Here is a 16368-nt window from a genome sequence, read left to right on the forward strand (position 1 = left end):
AGCTGGCATTCTTCTATTAGAAGAACCACCTCCCTTTTTTGTGCAATATTCTGGACTCAGGGATTCTTTGTTTGATTGAGTATATTATTATAATCCATCACTATTATTATTCTTTTGAATGCCTGAATTTTACCAAGTTTTGGGCATTATGACCTACTTCAAATCTCCTCCTCTGTAGTTATAACACATTCCCATAGTTTTTGAGCAATTCTTTGCTTTCTGGTACAAGATATTCTAGAACTTGAACTTTCCATGCTACAGAAATATAATCAACCAACCATCACTCCATGATGCCCTGGTTCCATTTAGTGGCAAGTGTTTAGTCTTATACATACCCAAGACTAATAAGTAAAAATTTATACATATACATATATATATATATATATATATATATATATATATATATATATATATATATATACCACTAGTTAATCTAAAGCCACTTTTGTTTTTAATTGGGGTAGAGTTGCTTTACAGTGTTGTGTCAGTTTCTGCTGTACAACGAAGTGAATCAGCTATATGTATATATATATATCCCCTCCCTCTTGGACCTCCCTCCCTACCCCATCCCACCCGTCTAGGCCACCACATAGCACGGAGCTGAGCTTCCTGCGCTGTACAGCAGGTGCCCACTAGCTATCTATTTTACACATGGTAGTGTATGTATGTCAATCCCAATCTCCCAATTCATCCCACCCTCCCCTTCCCCACCCTGTGTCCGCACATCCATTCTCTACGTCTGCATCTCTATTCCCGCCCTGCAAAGAAGTTCATCTGTACCATTTTTCTAGATTCCACATATATGCATTTGTAGCGTCACATTTGGGGGAGTTGGACTTCACCCTGAGGATCCTCCTGGCGTTTGCTTGGTTGTCATTTCTTGCTCAGTAGACCGTTTCCGGGGGATGTGGAACAAGGCCTGGGGCAGGCTATTTTGGGCTGATCAGCTATAAGAATTTGATCCATTACCGGGTAGGTTTTACCTCAATGCTAATCAAAGCCATTAACTGCACCATAAATAGCTATATATGTGGTATGTGTGTGTGTGGTATATGTATGTGTATTATATATATACATATATAAAATAATATATATACATATTCTTAAATCACAAATTTATTTATATATGTATAATAATATACATACTTATATACATTTATTTATATATGTGTTATGTGTGTGTGTATATCTATATCTATATCATCTCCACACCTGAACCCTGAATATGGAAACTAAGAATGCTTTCAGGCACTCTCAGTTTTTAAACTCCAATCACTGTTCAAGCCTTCAGGCCAAGGGAAGAAGGAGAAAGGAGAGCCAGGGGGTCTTCCTGTCTTGGCAATCCATCCAGGGCTTTAGCCGAGAGCTGCTTGCAGAGTTCAAATATGTTCATACACTTGCTCTCAATCTTGCCAGCTCAGCTAAATGTCTTTCTTTCAGTCACCTCCCAAATAGTTTCTCTGGGCCTCTTCTTTTGGGTTCTTAATGCCCACTTGATTTCCCTGCAGTAGGCAACTGGCATCCAGCCCATGCTTAATCTTAGAGGACAGTTGGGGGTAAACGTTGTCCTATTTGGTCCAAGTAGTGAAGTTTCTTTTCTCTTCTCTCCTTGAGGCTGGGAGCACTTCTCCATTTCACTCCTCTCATACTACCCTCATCACTATTTGTCACTGTTATTCTCAAGCTAATATTTTTTCTCTGTATGTATGATGAAAATTTTTATAGTTGGAGGTTATTTGGTTAAGGTTAGTAAGTAAGTTTAGGTTAAAATTAGTAGCTCTCGAGCCTCCAGTATGTTTAAGATGACTATAAAATTTATACGCAGCATGGGTCTCCAGCATCCAGGATGACTTTGGTTATTTCCAGAAAATTATACCTATTATTTCTATCATCCATCTTGCTATTTCTTAGAACTTGTGTGGCCTTTACAGTAACAATAAATTCAGTTAAATTTAAAACTAAGTGTCTTCTAGTCTCATCCATCTATAGCCCAATTCTTGTTTTTCTTTGGAATTTCACCAGATGAATTTGTAGAGATGCAGAAATAGCTACCAGCCCAGATCCCAGTGGTGCCGCTAGCGCTTGGGAGTGTGTCTTAAGATTTAACGCTGCCTGTGTGCCATGTATTAGCCCTCTTCTCGGAAATCTGGGGAAGGCTCACTCTGCTTCCATGAGCTTTTTCTGCTTTCATCTGTTAGTGGGTTCAGCGTCCTATCTCTTCACATTCCTCATGGCACTAATTATTGAGTCAGCTTGCACTTCTTCGTCTCAGAAAAAAAAAGCAAGATCCTTTAGGAAACCCCCAAGCACCTCACCTGACCCAGCTGCCTCCTGAGCCTTGACAATTAAACACCTCAGGTGGTGTTGATAGAAATGATCTTGTTGTGATCTTTGAATTACAGGCTGTGGACTCTCTCCCTGTGAATCCCGATGTGCTGTCAGGAACTCACTGTACCTTTGCACGGTAGTATTTTAACCATGTGTAGGTTCTATGGCATATATACGACTCTCCCAAAGCACAGGGTCATCTAGATTTGGCATGAGTTGCAAGGGAATTCCACTTCGGACCGTCTGCCCACCCCGCCAAGAAAGGCATGAACACGTTTATGGCATGAGCACAGTATTAACACACAGTCATAGTAAAAGGAATTGTGTCTGGATCTCAAAGAACGAACCAGCAAACATGCATTGAGGGGCTATGGGCACAACAACGTGCTAGTGAGAGTTGGCATGATATATGAGAAAGAGCACACTGAGTACATGGGAGGGTGCACTTCTAGATGTGCGCTCATACGAGATTCAGAATGAACATCAGAGAGAGGGAAGCAGGTCTAGTAGGATACACCTAGGTTAAGGACTGTTTGTAGAATGCCCTCATGGTCAGTGGTGGTTGGCTTGGGAGGATGGGCCCCAGGTGGAATGCACAGGCCTGGTGCCTGACACAGGGGAGGAACTCATTAAATATTTATTGAAGGAATGATACCGAAGGTATGCAAGTGCCTCAGACTACGATCAAAGAATGTGTTCGGGCCTCATGTGTGATCAGCTTTGCCCAGCAATACTGGAGAGTCAGTGACGGGGTGAGGCAGTCATGGGGACTCATCAGCACTGTGCCAAAGTTACTTTGCCTCTTCCACCATCTGTAGAGGGGCCTGGGACACATGGTGTGTTGAGACAAAAGACTCCTACCTGTCTTCTTATGGAAAAAAGCTGCAGAATTATTTCTTTTTCTTTTCACTAAATTTATTTATTTATTCATTCATTTTTGGCTGTGTTGGGTCTTTGTTGCTGCACGAGGGCTTTCTCTAGTTGCGGCAAGCTGGGGCTACTCTTCGTTGCGGTGCACGGGCTTCTCATTGCGGTGGCTTCTCTTGTTGCAGAGCACGGACTCTAGGTGCGCAGGCTTCAGTAGTTGTGGCACATGGGCTCAATAGTTGTGGCTCATGGGCTCTAGAGCACAGGCTCAGTAGTTGTGGCGCACGGGCTTAGTTGCTCCGTGGCATGTGGGATCTTCCCGGACCAGGGCTCGAACCCGTGTCCCCTGCATTGGCAGGCGGATTCTTAACCACTGTACTACCAGGGAAGTTCCCAGAATTATTTCTTAATGAAAGGACGATGAAGTTTTATTGATGAGAACATAAGGACTTAACATATACTAAAAATAAAAAGGAACCAAAATGCATATATGTCCGTGGTTAAGCATGAATACTGCACATGCATGGTCTATTCTGGTTCTTTGGATGAAATTGTTCTCTCTGATAACTGGTCTCTCTTTAATTTCTAAGACAAAAACAAATTAGGCTGCAGCGTTGGCTGTGGGTTCCTATGTGGCCGTGAAAGCCCAGATGAGGGAAGGTGCTCTGTCGTCTTGGGTGTGCGGTATATTCTTCCATAATTAATTAGCCTTGTGTTTCGTAGTAGGTAATGTGTCTCTCCTGAATATGATTAATCTTCCTCTGTTGACTCAGTAACAAATTTCCATGATTATATACATAACATTTATAATGACAAATACGCTGTTAAGAACCCCTTTTGGCTGATGACAGCAAAGAGCAAGTAGACTGTAATTATGACATAAAATGAGATTATAGGAACTTCGTAGTATTGGCTAGAAGCCATTTCCGGATATGCTGTGCCCGTGTCTCCTCAACCATTTCAAAGTAATCTTTTATGTTCTGAGTTGCACGCCTGTTGCCCTTTGAACTACATGACGGGGAGGGTTCCATCCAGTTCCGCTGAGATCATCGTGTGAGGTGAGGGCTCAGAAGACGGGGAGCTGAAGCCCAGCGTGGCTCTTAAGCTGTAGAAGAGTAAGCTTATCACCTACTAGCAATTCAGCTTTGTGTGCCCATCTACAGACAGTACACGTCAAGGGGCAAGGGCAGGACCTGTCTTGTTCATGTCTGTAATCAGCTGCAGTGCTGACACAGTAGCTTCTTCACAAATACGTGTCGCATGTAAATCAATGAAGAAATGACTTACATGGAACAGCCATAGTAAGGGGCTGCCCTGAGTGGTGGACAGAGCATCTGTGGACACTTCCGCCTCCCATCCACAAGTGCAGTCCTCTCTCTCCTCCCTAGATCTCCCAGAACCCATTCTATGTGCAAGAAGCTTGGACCGTCTCCCCGCTGACAGTAAATCTCCTTGACATGTTAGCTGATCACACGGCATAAAGTCTAAGCCTTCCAGGGGACTCCTGAAAGTTCAAAGGAACGGAGAGATTGACGGCGCTGGGACTTCTGACACCATGACCACCATGTGTGATGGTCCTCAAATTGTACCAGGCGGATGGGCACCATTCTGCCTTCTTAGGAGGCTGGCCTGAGCTTGTGACCTAACCTTCCTGCCTCAGTTTTTAATTTTTTTTTTTCCTCCTAACCAGGGGGATTATGCTCTTCTGAGGAAATTCTTCAGCAGTTGTTGTTCTTTTTAAGTGAATTTTTTTCTTGAGGTATAACATACTTACAGAAAAGTATACAAATCGTAAGAGTTTAACTCAATGGATTTTCACAAAGAGGCCTCACCCGAATAACCAGCACCTACATCAATAAATAGAACCTTCCCAGACCACAGACGCCCCACTGTAGCCCCACCTGGTTACTGCCCCCTCCAAGAAATAACCACTATCCTGACTCCTAACAGCATAGATTGAGTTTGCCCAATCTGTACTTTACATGAATGGGTACTTTATGTAAGTTGGGTGATTCTGGTGGAGTATGGTGGAACCTTAAACTGTGGTTTGGAGTTGCAGTTCCCTGATGACTACTGAAATTTTGATCTTTTTCAAATGGTTATGAGCCATTTTGACATCCTTGTGAAATACTATTTGTAGTATTCCTACTATTTGTAGGAGTCTTCTCTATATTTTGGATATAGAAAGACACAAAAGTATATTGGAAATATGTTCTCCCACTCTATGGGTTGCATTTTCTTTCTCTTAATAGTATTTTGAAGAACAGAAGTTCTTAATTTTTAAGAACTCCAGTTGATTTTTCCCCTTTATGATTTGTGCTTTTCTCTTTCTATCTAATAAATTGTTCCCTGTGCCAAGCTTATGCAGATCTTTTCCTATGTTTTCTTCTAGATGCTTCGTAGTTTCACCTTTCACATTTAGATCTACTATGCATTGGGGACTGATTTTTTGTGTATGGTGTAAGGTAGGGTAAAATTATTACTTCCCATTTAGATATCCGATTAAGCCAGTACCATTTACTGAAAGGATTATCTTTTCCTGACTGCACTGCATTGTCACTTTTGTGATAAATCAAGTGACCTCATGTGTGTGGTCTATTTCTAGACCCTATTGTGTTCTGTTTGTCTATTTGTTTATCCTGGGTCAATACCACACTGTCTTCATTACTGGTACTTTATAATAAGCCTTAATATACAGTAGTATAAGGGCTCCTGCTTTGTGTTTCTACAAGAATGTCTTGCCTTTCCTCATCCTTTTGCACAGGCATATAAATTCTAGAATCAGTATGACACTTTACACACACCCCCGCACACACACCACTCTGCTGGAATTTTGATTATGATTATGTTGAATCTACAGGTCAATTCAGGGAGAATTCACCTCTTCACAGTATTTCAACACATTAACATGATATGTATCCCATCATTTGTTTGGGTCTCTTCATTTGCCTTAATAATTTCTTTGGGTCTCTCCATCTGCAGGATAGTGCAATTGTACAATTTTGTAAGATTCATGCATAGTTATTTTATATTTTTGATGCTTTTCAAATTGTAACTATTGAAAATATTTAGCCAAAAAATTTGTTGCCTATGTATGTAAAATACCAAGAATTTTATGTTGTCCTGAGTCCAGTATTCTTACCGGCTTTACTTATTAATTCCAATAGTTTATCTGTAGATTTAAAAAATTTTTTCTACATAAGCTGTTATGCCATTTGTAACTAATGATGGCTTTATTTCTTCCTTTTCGATCCTTGTACTTTCTTTTCTTGTCTTATCGTCTTGGCTGGGATGTGTGATACAATGACCACAAGTCGGGTAGTGGCAGTTACCGTTCAATTCCCCAGGATAAGAGAGGCTTGACAGAGTTTTAACCATCTGAGTTGAAGCACGGCATGGCCTCTCCCCTTCCGAGGTCAAATAATCTGAGCTTTTGATAAGCTTTGAAACTGGATAAAGTGCGGGGGTGGGGGACAGGTATGCAGGAGAGAGTTTGCCTCAGCAGAAACGAAGAGGAAAACAAACATCTGTGGAATAAACGGCAGACCTGTCATGCTTATGTGTTGCCCACCTGTATGTGGTGCAGCGGGTGCAATTTGAGCGTCTATGCGCTGAGGCCTGTGGTGCTGGGAGAGGAGATGGGGTCCCATCAGCAGGCGATAAGGAGGTGCTGGTCCTTAAACCCATGTAATCCCCCTAACGCAGGAAAATCTGGCTGACTCAACAGAATCACCCGATCTTAGACTTGGGGAGCATCTCATTCAGTCTTCTACCCCAAGCATGAATCCCTGGGAATATCTTGAAAAACGTGGGATTGGAGGACAATTGTGCTCATCCCCACATCTAAGAGCATCTCCAAAAACGTCCCATCAGCCCTTCCATGACCCCTGCCTGTTGCTTTATGACGCCGCAGCGTTACCTACTCCCAGCCTTCACCTTCCACCAAGCCAGGAGTTGTTGTCGTCTTGTACCTCCGCGGCTTCTGTGGATGAAATTTAACTCCGCCCCTTACGGAGGCCTGGGTGAGCCGTAACCCAAATGAGCACAGCGGGTCTTTTGGGGGGCGGAGCCTGACCCAGGGGGTGCCCCACTGAATTACCCTGTTGAGGAAGCCCCTTGCCCTCTGTTCCACTCTGTGTGTTTAGATGACGCACACCCCCGGGGCGCTCTGATCTCGGGTTTCCGTGTGGTCTGGTGGGAACCTCCCCCAGGCAGAGCGGATGGCGAAGACCTGACCTACTGCAGGAAGAAACTCGAGATACTGACGGAGCAACTGACGCTGGGTTCCCGCTCCTCATGTCTACGCCCTTGGGTAAATAACCAACCCTGCTTTGTGCCCACTTTGGATTTTACTAGCTCTTTTCCTTTTTCCTGGCCAATCTGATGACTAGGTTACAGAGTGAGACCCTCCCGTTCTGCCTCCCCCGTCACATCCCTGTCTCTGATTTTTCACTGTACTCCCCCTCCAGGAGGCTTGTGCAGCTCAGAACTCTCTTCTGACTCTATTGCACATCTGGACTCACGCTCTGGACAAGAGGAGAGGCCGAGTCCCAGCGGGCTCTGTCCCGTGGGTGTTACACAGCCCGTGTCCAGGCTCCCGTCTTCCCCCAGAGCTCACCGGGGGAGCTGGAGCCTGCACACTCCCCTCGGCAGGAAGCAGAGGCACACACTGCCGGCAGAATTCTGTATTCCCCATCAGTGGGTTTCTCCACTTGAAAGAAAGAGAGATCGAACGGGAATGCAGATCACAGTTTCACTGTCTCCTTTTGTGTCTTGTCTCTCCTCTCTCTCTCCTCTCCCAGCCCTTCTATGGCTGCTTTCAATTTCTCAGACCCTGAAGGAGGGAAAAGAGAAAAGCAGTAACCTCCAGGGCCGCAGAGAACACGCAGTTACTCAGAGGGAGGGAAGGAGGGAGGGAGGGAGGGAGGGGAGGAGGGCGACGCAGCGAGGGCTTCACATGAATGGAGATGTGGGAGCTGCCATCCAGCGCCTCCCTGCTGGGATCCTCCCCAGCCTTCACCCTCATACGCATTCCCTACATCACCACCGGCACTGGGACACGAGCTGCCAATAATTAATTTTTATTGAAAGAGGTTTTTTCTTTGTCTGCAGACATTGTGTTCTGCTTTTGCCATGACTATAAAGTCTCCAGTACAATTCTGGATTTAATTATAGCCCTATTTCGAGGGAATAAAAAAAAAAAACACCCTATGTCAGAGGCACAGATAATTGGTGGTGCCAGGTGGAACTGAGACATGGGTTCTGGGGACCAGAGCAGTGGCTTCCGGCTGATTCAGATCTCAGAACCATTCAGCTGGGCTTTGGTTGGGTTCAGGCCTCCCTCCACCCCAGCTCCAGAATTAACTAACCTGGAGCCTGGAGGGACAGAGATAGGAGGATGTGACTTCTAAGTGAGCTGCAGACCAGCTCCTTGCCCTCCCCCACCCACTCCCTTGCCACCCCTCAGTGTTCTGGTGACCTTACACCAGGCCAGGATTTTTCCGCTATGGAGTGATCATCAGATTCCTTAGGGCTGGGCAGAGCCCTGGAATCTGGGTTTTGGACATTCCCTCTGACTCTTGCCATTAGGCTTGTCTGGAAACCCTTCATGAGGCAAAGGACTCGGCTTCTGAGGGTGAGGCTGGTGCTTCTGAGTAAGAATCAAACGTGAGACTCCAGCAGGAGAGGGCGGCACCGAGGGCAGCTGGTCCAGGCGTGTGATGTTTCATGGATACAGAGAGAGAGGAAAGTGACAGGAGATCGGCAAGGAAGCGGGGGACCAGAAAGGAGACGATAGCAGAGAGTCTGGGTCAGCAAGAGAACAAGAGGACCCAGGGTGACACGGAGGGGAGGGAAGGCACACAGTTAGGGCCAGACATTTGAGTGTTTCCTTCACCATCCCAGGAGGCCAGGGAAGGGATTCAGAGAGGTGAGATGAGTCAGAGCTGGAGGTGTCCAAGAGAAATACTCTCAGCTAGAAGAGTTATTTAGGGATCATCTTCATTAGGCTAGCTTTACATTTTTGCACAAAGTTTCAAAATTGATGTCCTTCTTTGGCAGTAAGTCCTAAAATTATGAGCCAAATAGTTGACAACGATAAAGGGAAGGAAAGAACATAGGCTAAAGCAATGGAAGCAGAGTGGGGAAATGCACTAGATGGAGGAGGACCAGAAATTGGTGATGGCTGAGGCATCAGGGAGAGACCCTTAGATGGACAAAGCCAAGAAAGAAAGAAATGAAGGAATTGGGAGGAAGGGGGACAGTTGCTGAGATTCCAAGAGAGGGAGAGACGGGGGGAGGGGGGACAGAGAAAAGTAGATGATAATAATGCTCGCCCAAAGCAATCATGTTTGCTTCCTCTCCTTGGTCCCCCTCTTCATCCTCTAATAGCCCCCCAGTAGGCCGCCATGTTAGCTGCTCCAGAGGGCATCAATCACCAGGTATTCAAGTGTATATTCCATGTGAATGGCGCCCCCTGGAGTTGTGCATGGTGGTGGTTCCGCCTCCGTCCATCTATATTCCTTTCTTTAACCGCCCCCCCTTGGTGTGCTTTTGCCATGCTAATGGCTTGTGGCATTCCCACCAGGGAAGTAAGTGCCTCAGAGCTGGCCCTGATGCCTAGAGCAAGGGTCCTGGACAGGCTGCACCAGGACGGCACCTGGATCACAGCAGTGCAGACAGACTGCAGTCACACAAATGCCCCACCTGTGGAAAACACCATATTCACATATATGAACCTACAGAGCTTAGGTGATTACAGGTCAAAGACTGTAGCACTTAATGAAAAATATTAGGCAGGTTTCATTATTTCACGTATATTCTGTCTTCTACATGCATTTGTAAGCTCTTCCAGGATTAAACTCTATCATGCCAAGTCTCTTTAGTTATATTTTCTTTGTGTGGCTATGAAACCTTGAGTTCAAAAAGTGTATCACAAGAACAATTATTTCAATGGGAAAAATGGGTTAAAGACTAAAGCAGTTCAGCCTTCCAAAAAAAAAAAAAGTTATTCCCCAGCAGCAATTTCAAAAGTAAACCCTTTTTTATAGCTATGAGTGGGTAGCTATAAAACCCAAACATCCCTGAGTAAGTCCAGTTTCTGATTATACGGAGCTTTTCTAGAGATGCGCACAGCCTCTTCCTTCCATCAGCCACAGTAGCCTTAACATATTTTTATCACCTTGATGGTCTGTTTCCTCCACAGCACCTCCCAGCACCAACCTTAGGACAGGTGCAACAGGTATTAGTCTATGTGGCACATTTTGTAGGATTCAGGAAATGGGCCTCTTGCCCCTTAAAATAATCCTCCCCCATCCGCATCTCCTCCCAAAGCGTACTTGATATTTCTTCTGGACCTTGTTCTCTGTTCCTCACTTTGAGATAGAACTTTAAAAAAGAAAAACACCTAGCATGGGCACAGATTGAGACTAAAGGGCAAATGAACGATAATGTCCCCAGAGCAAGAGGGGGGAGGGGATGCTACAACAGGCCACCCAATCTGCACCTGTGGAGAGACGGTACCTGTGCACATGGGCATCTCCCACTGCAAAGCATTTCCATCCCCTGAGCCCTTCACCTGGGTAAACTCATACTGAAAAGCCCAGCTCCTTATTCAGGCATCACCCCTTCGTGGTAGGTTTCAGCGTCCCTCCTCTGTGCCCCCATCGCTCCCGATGCAGACCATCACCATCATCTTCACCACGACACACTGAACAAAGTCTCCATGGTGTGTTTGCCCCAGAGTCACACAAGCTGCACCAAGGTAAGAATTGAGCGTTCTTCATCTACGTGTCCTGGCTCTGAGCGTGGTGCCTGATACACAGCGGGCACTTAATAAATGCTTCTCTTGAACTGAACGTATCGGTGGCACAGTAGAAAGACTGTGGAGCTGGGAACCAGCGGTGGCTGTGACTGATAGCCTCAGAACCTGCCAGCTTCGTGACTTTGGGCAAACAGTGTAACTGTGAGCCTCATCAGCACAAATGGGCAGAATCAGACCTCAGGTGGTTGAGAGGATTCATGAGCTAACGAAGATGCTTCCGTCAGCACAGGTGTTCCCTAGTTGTTTATAATACTAGCGGGAAACCTACGGTGAACGCTGGTGATGAATCATCAGCCCTGCAAGTGTGTGCGTGGGACACACAGCTGTTTATACACCCCCTTGAAGAACATCGCTCCACATAACACTTGAGAGAGTGATAGGGGGACAGAGGAACTGACTGTCAGTCAGAATCAGAAATGAGAATTGAATGTAGCCAGTTTGGGGGTAGTCTGCCAGATATAAACTGCCTTCCAATCCTTGTGTCTTTCCTTCAGTAACATCTTGGGCTGGGTTTCATCATTCTCAGGTTTTAAAAAAATCACTTGTACTTAAAACTTAGATCTTAAGCTTGATTTAAATCTAATATCCTCTGCTTTCCTCAGGAAGTTCAGGGTGAGGTGAGGTAAGGACATGCAATAGACTGAATGGGTTTTTGTTGTTGTTGTTTTATACATTTATTTACTTTTTAATTTATTTTTATTTTTGGCTGCATCGGGTCTTCATTGCTGCACGCAGGCTTTCTCTAGTTGTGGTGAGCAGGGGCTACTCTTCATTGCAGTGCGTGGGCTTCTCATTGTGGTGGCTTCTCTTGTTGTAGAGCACGGGCTCTAGGCACGTGGGCTTCAGCAATTGTGGCGCGCAGGCTCAGTAGTTGTGGCTCGCAGGCTCTAGAGTGCAGGCTCAGTAGTTGTGGCACAGGGGCTTAGTTGCTTCACGGCATGTGGGATCTTCCCAGACCAGGGCTCGAACCTGTGTCCCCTGCATTGCCAGGTGGATTGTTAACCACTGCACCACCAGGGAAGCCCTAGACTGAATATTTGTGGGTCCCCAAATTCACATGTTAAATCATAATGCCCAAAGTGATGGCATTAGGAGGTGGGACCTTTGGGAGGTGATTAGGTCATGAGGGTGGAGCCCTCTTGAATGGGATTAGTGCCCTTATAAGAGAGATACCAGAGAGCTCTCTTGTCTCCTTCTGCCATTTGGGGACACAGTGAAAAGATGGCCATCTACGAACTAGCAAGCAGGCTCTCACCAGACCTCAAATCTGCTGGTGCCTTGATCTTGGACTTCCTGGCCTCCAGAACTGTGAGAAATAAATTTCTGTTGTTTGTAAGCCACCTAGTCTAGGGCATTTTTGCTATACCAGCCTGAATGGACTAAGAGGGAAGTTGAAAGATGCTACCTGGAACATTTCACTTTTCCTTAGAGGTTTTGGAATGGAGAGAGCGGCATAGTCTAAACTGGGAACATACCCACTCCACCCCTCTCTTTAAAGTCTGGCTCCTTTAGGGTTGGGGTGGGTGGGAGACTGAGAAAGAAGGAAGTACTGCCAAGGGTGTGTCATAACTGACAAGCTGGTGGGGGGGAGGCCTGGTCTTGATCTGAAATGCTTGTGCGAAAACTCTGAGTGTGACTCGCAGGCCTATAAGGGTTTTGGTACGTGTCAGGAGGGTGGCAGACCAGACAGAGGAAATACTCTTTGCAAATCACAGGGGCACAGGAAAGCCTACTCTGCTCAGAAGCAGACAAGCACTTGGAAATAGCCAGAGAGATACTGGTATGAAGGGCTGATAAAACAAGCAAAGGTCACAGCTCAGGAAAAAGCCCTCTCTTGTCAGGCAAAATAAGTTGGGTTTTATCCAGTAATGATGGGGATTCATGGAAGGACATTTAGGCAGAATTGTGGCATATTGGGAAAGTCTCCCAGGTAGATCTTGAGAGGATTGGCGGGCAGGTGACCTGTCACCTGGTGTGGCTGGTGAGCTCAGCTCTGCTGCTTTGCTGAGCGTTGCCTCCCATGATGCCCTGTGCCTTCAAGCAAAGGTTCCACCTGCTGGTTCCAGGTCACTCCCCCCATGCCCACCCCTGGGGGCCTCCTTTCCAAAGCTGCCCAAGTACAGGCGGGCCAGGAAAAATGTCAGACTCGCTGTTCAAAGCAGCACTTGCTGCCAGCAGAGGAAGAGAGGCCTTCCTTTTATGGAAGGCCTGGGATTCTTCCTTGACAACAGCTCTTAGATCCTTGCTTAGTAAAAGAAGATTCCCCCCTCCCACTTTTCAAGTTCTCTCAACAGTGGCTCCCACGCAGGGCCCACCAGCTCTCTCTCTCTCTCTCTCTCTCTCTCTCTCTCTCTCTCTCTCACACACACACACACACACACACACACACACACACACACACACATGCACACACACACACACACACACGGGAAGCATGACCCCAACTCTGCTGATGGAGAGAAGTATATTGTGGGAGGTCAGAGAACTGCACTGGAACCAATGTGATGAAAGTGGTGGCCTGGTGGTGTTGGATCCACATAAAACTACACAAAACTAGGGCATCCTACCTAGAGATGATCACACTAAGTGAAGTCAGTCAGAAAGAGAAAGACAAATACCACATGATATCACTTATATCTGGAATCTAAAATATGACACAAATGAACTTATTGACAAAACAGAAACAGACTCATAGAGAACAAACTTATGGTCACCAAAGGGGAACAGGGGTGGGGAGGGATAAATTAGGAATTTGAGATTAGCAGATACAAACTACTATATATAAAACAAACAACAAGATCCTACTGTATAGCACAGGGAACTATATTCAATATCCTGTAATACACCATAATGGAGAAGAATATGAAAAAGGAATATATATATGTGTGTGTGTGTGTGTGTGTGTGTGTGTGTGTGTGTGTGTGTATATATATAACCGAATCACTTTGCCGTACACCAGAAACTAACACAACATTGTAAATCAACTATACTTCAATAAAAAATGAATTAAAAACAAACTAAGGGAGTAAAAAAAAAACCCCAAACCAAAATACTAGCATGTCCTAGATTCCTACCCTGCCTCATACTTACCTAGTTAATTAGACAGATTATTTAACCTCTCTGAGCCTCAGTTTTCCCAACTGTAAAATAGGAACAATATCTACCTTTCAGGATGATTTTGAGAATTAGAGATAGTCTTTGTAATGTGCCTTACGTAGCATTATATAATCAGTAAAAACCATTAATGTTACTAACATTGCTGCACACATCAGCATAAGAGGACTCCCTATCCCACCTCCCACGCTAAGATGCTTTGAATCAGTTTCATTTATTACACTTGTTGAAATGCTGCTAAATTCAGAGCACTGTCATAAACATTATAGGAAATAAAATATATAAGATACTAATCATAACCTTGGGTTGTTTACAAAGGATGTGAGGATGGAACATTTTGCTTAGAGGCTAGATTTTAATAGAGGCTTCATTTATGCCTGCCTTAATGGATCTTCTCAGACTTGATTTTTAGGGCCTGTGTTTCCCCTATGGGGAAAGGAAATAAGAGAATATATTGTTCAACTTAACACTAAGACAGAAATTCTTAATACATAATGCTTTGGTGATTTTTTAAATGTGTAAGTTCTTGTGTATCTGAATGTATATGTGAGAGCAAAAGAAAGATTAAAGTTACTACAAAGAACCAGTCCAGTGATGAAGCAGGAAAAGCACCCCCCTTCTTTGGACTTAGGAAGCCAATTTCTAAACGTCGGACCTTGGAGAAAACATTTGGCTTCTCTGCAAATGGCAATCATAATCTGCTCTCAAATTGTGGAGGAGTCGTTGAATCCAATAAAATAATAGTCAAAATGTTTCATAAAAGAAAATGTTAAATTACTAGCAAAAGGTGATCAAGAAGTTGAACAGAAGCCAAACTTTATATGGGTGAAGGTCAGAGGGCTGGTATATGAGATGGGTAAGTCATTTCAGGCTACAGAACTTGGCAAGTGGTCCCTCCTTGTAGAGAGTAGGAGCTCAAAATTGATACCTCCATGGCCTATAGAGGGAAGAGGAGGACAGAAGACATGAGTTCTTTCTCGTCAAAGGAAGAGGCCCAGCCTCTCTCTAATACTCTCTGACGGCCCCTGGCCACTTTCCCCCATCCCTCCCACTATTGTCTTTTTCCCTTGACGCTGACATCCTCAATAAGACCATCTATAGACTGACTGGTAGGCTATTGGCTGATCACCATCTCTTCCATCAATACCTTGCACATGAAGGGCCTCAGAGGGAGTGGACACTGCATTTGAGGTTCCCATCCAAAACTCTTGTCCTTGGAGTCAGCTTTTCTAACCCATTAGAAATCTATGATAATAAGAAAAAAAATCATTAGAACTACTATGTTCCATCTCTTTTTTTCTTTTTGTTTTGTTTTTTATTTTTTTTTTCTCTTTGGCTGTACCATGTGGCATGTGGGATATTAGTTCCCCAACCAGGGATCAAACGCATGCCCCCTGCCGTGGAAGCGCAGAGTCTTAGCCACTGGACCTCCAGGGAGTTCCCTACGTTCCATCTCTTTGCTAAGTGCTTTACATGTATTACCTCATTCAATCTCCACACTAGTCCCCATGTGAGACGTTCCATTATTATCCTCATTTTACTGGTGAGGAAATCAGGGTATAAAGAATCATGTACCTAAAGTCACACAGTAATAACTGGGAGAGCTGGGTCTGACACCAAAGCTCACACTCTTAGGCACACTCTTAAGTTCTACAAACTTGGAACCAAGTATGAAGTCCTTTTACCTGAAGGTCACCTTGAGGTCATTCAGGGATTCAGCCCCTTCTCTGGAAAGATGAGGTTAGAGGAAAAGGTAAGGGAAACTTCTTGTTTCATATGTGATAAGAGAATCGGAGTTGGAAAGAGGAATGATGGCCTGGCGGGCGCCCTGGTGGAAAGAGCATCCTCTGAAATGGAAAGGATGCTGTCCAATCTCCCTTCTGATTCAGCTGGAAAATGATGTGATTTGGAAACCATGGGGACCCCTAATTCTGGAGGAAGATCTTCGACTGTCTCCTTTCACCTCTTTGGAATTTTGTCTCCAAAACACAGAATTGACAGTCGTTAACCATGAGAAGATGGACAGAGAGGATGAGGAAAGGAAGAAAGACATCCAGAAGCCCCCTTTTTTGGTAGTTTTTTCTTTAACTTTTCCTTCTGGCAGCAAAATAACACATCTTGTCTCAGAGAGGCTTTCATGGTGTATAATTTAAGGTCTATAAATAGACGACTGTTATTAACAAACACACACACACTCACACACACATACATCTTTCTCTCTATTCAGACATCGACAG

This window comes from Globicephala melas, chromosome 10 (genome assembly GCF_963455315.2).
Source record: "Globicephala melas chromosome 10, mGloMel1.2, whole genome shotgun sequence".
Classification (NCBI taxonomy): Eukaryota; Metazoa; Chordata; class Mammalia; order Artiodactyla; family Delphinidae; genus Globicephala; species Globicephala melas.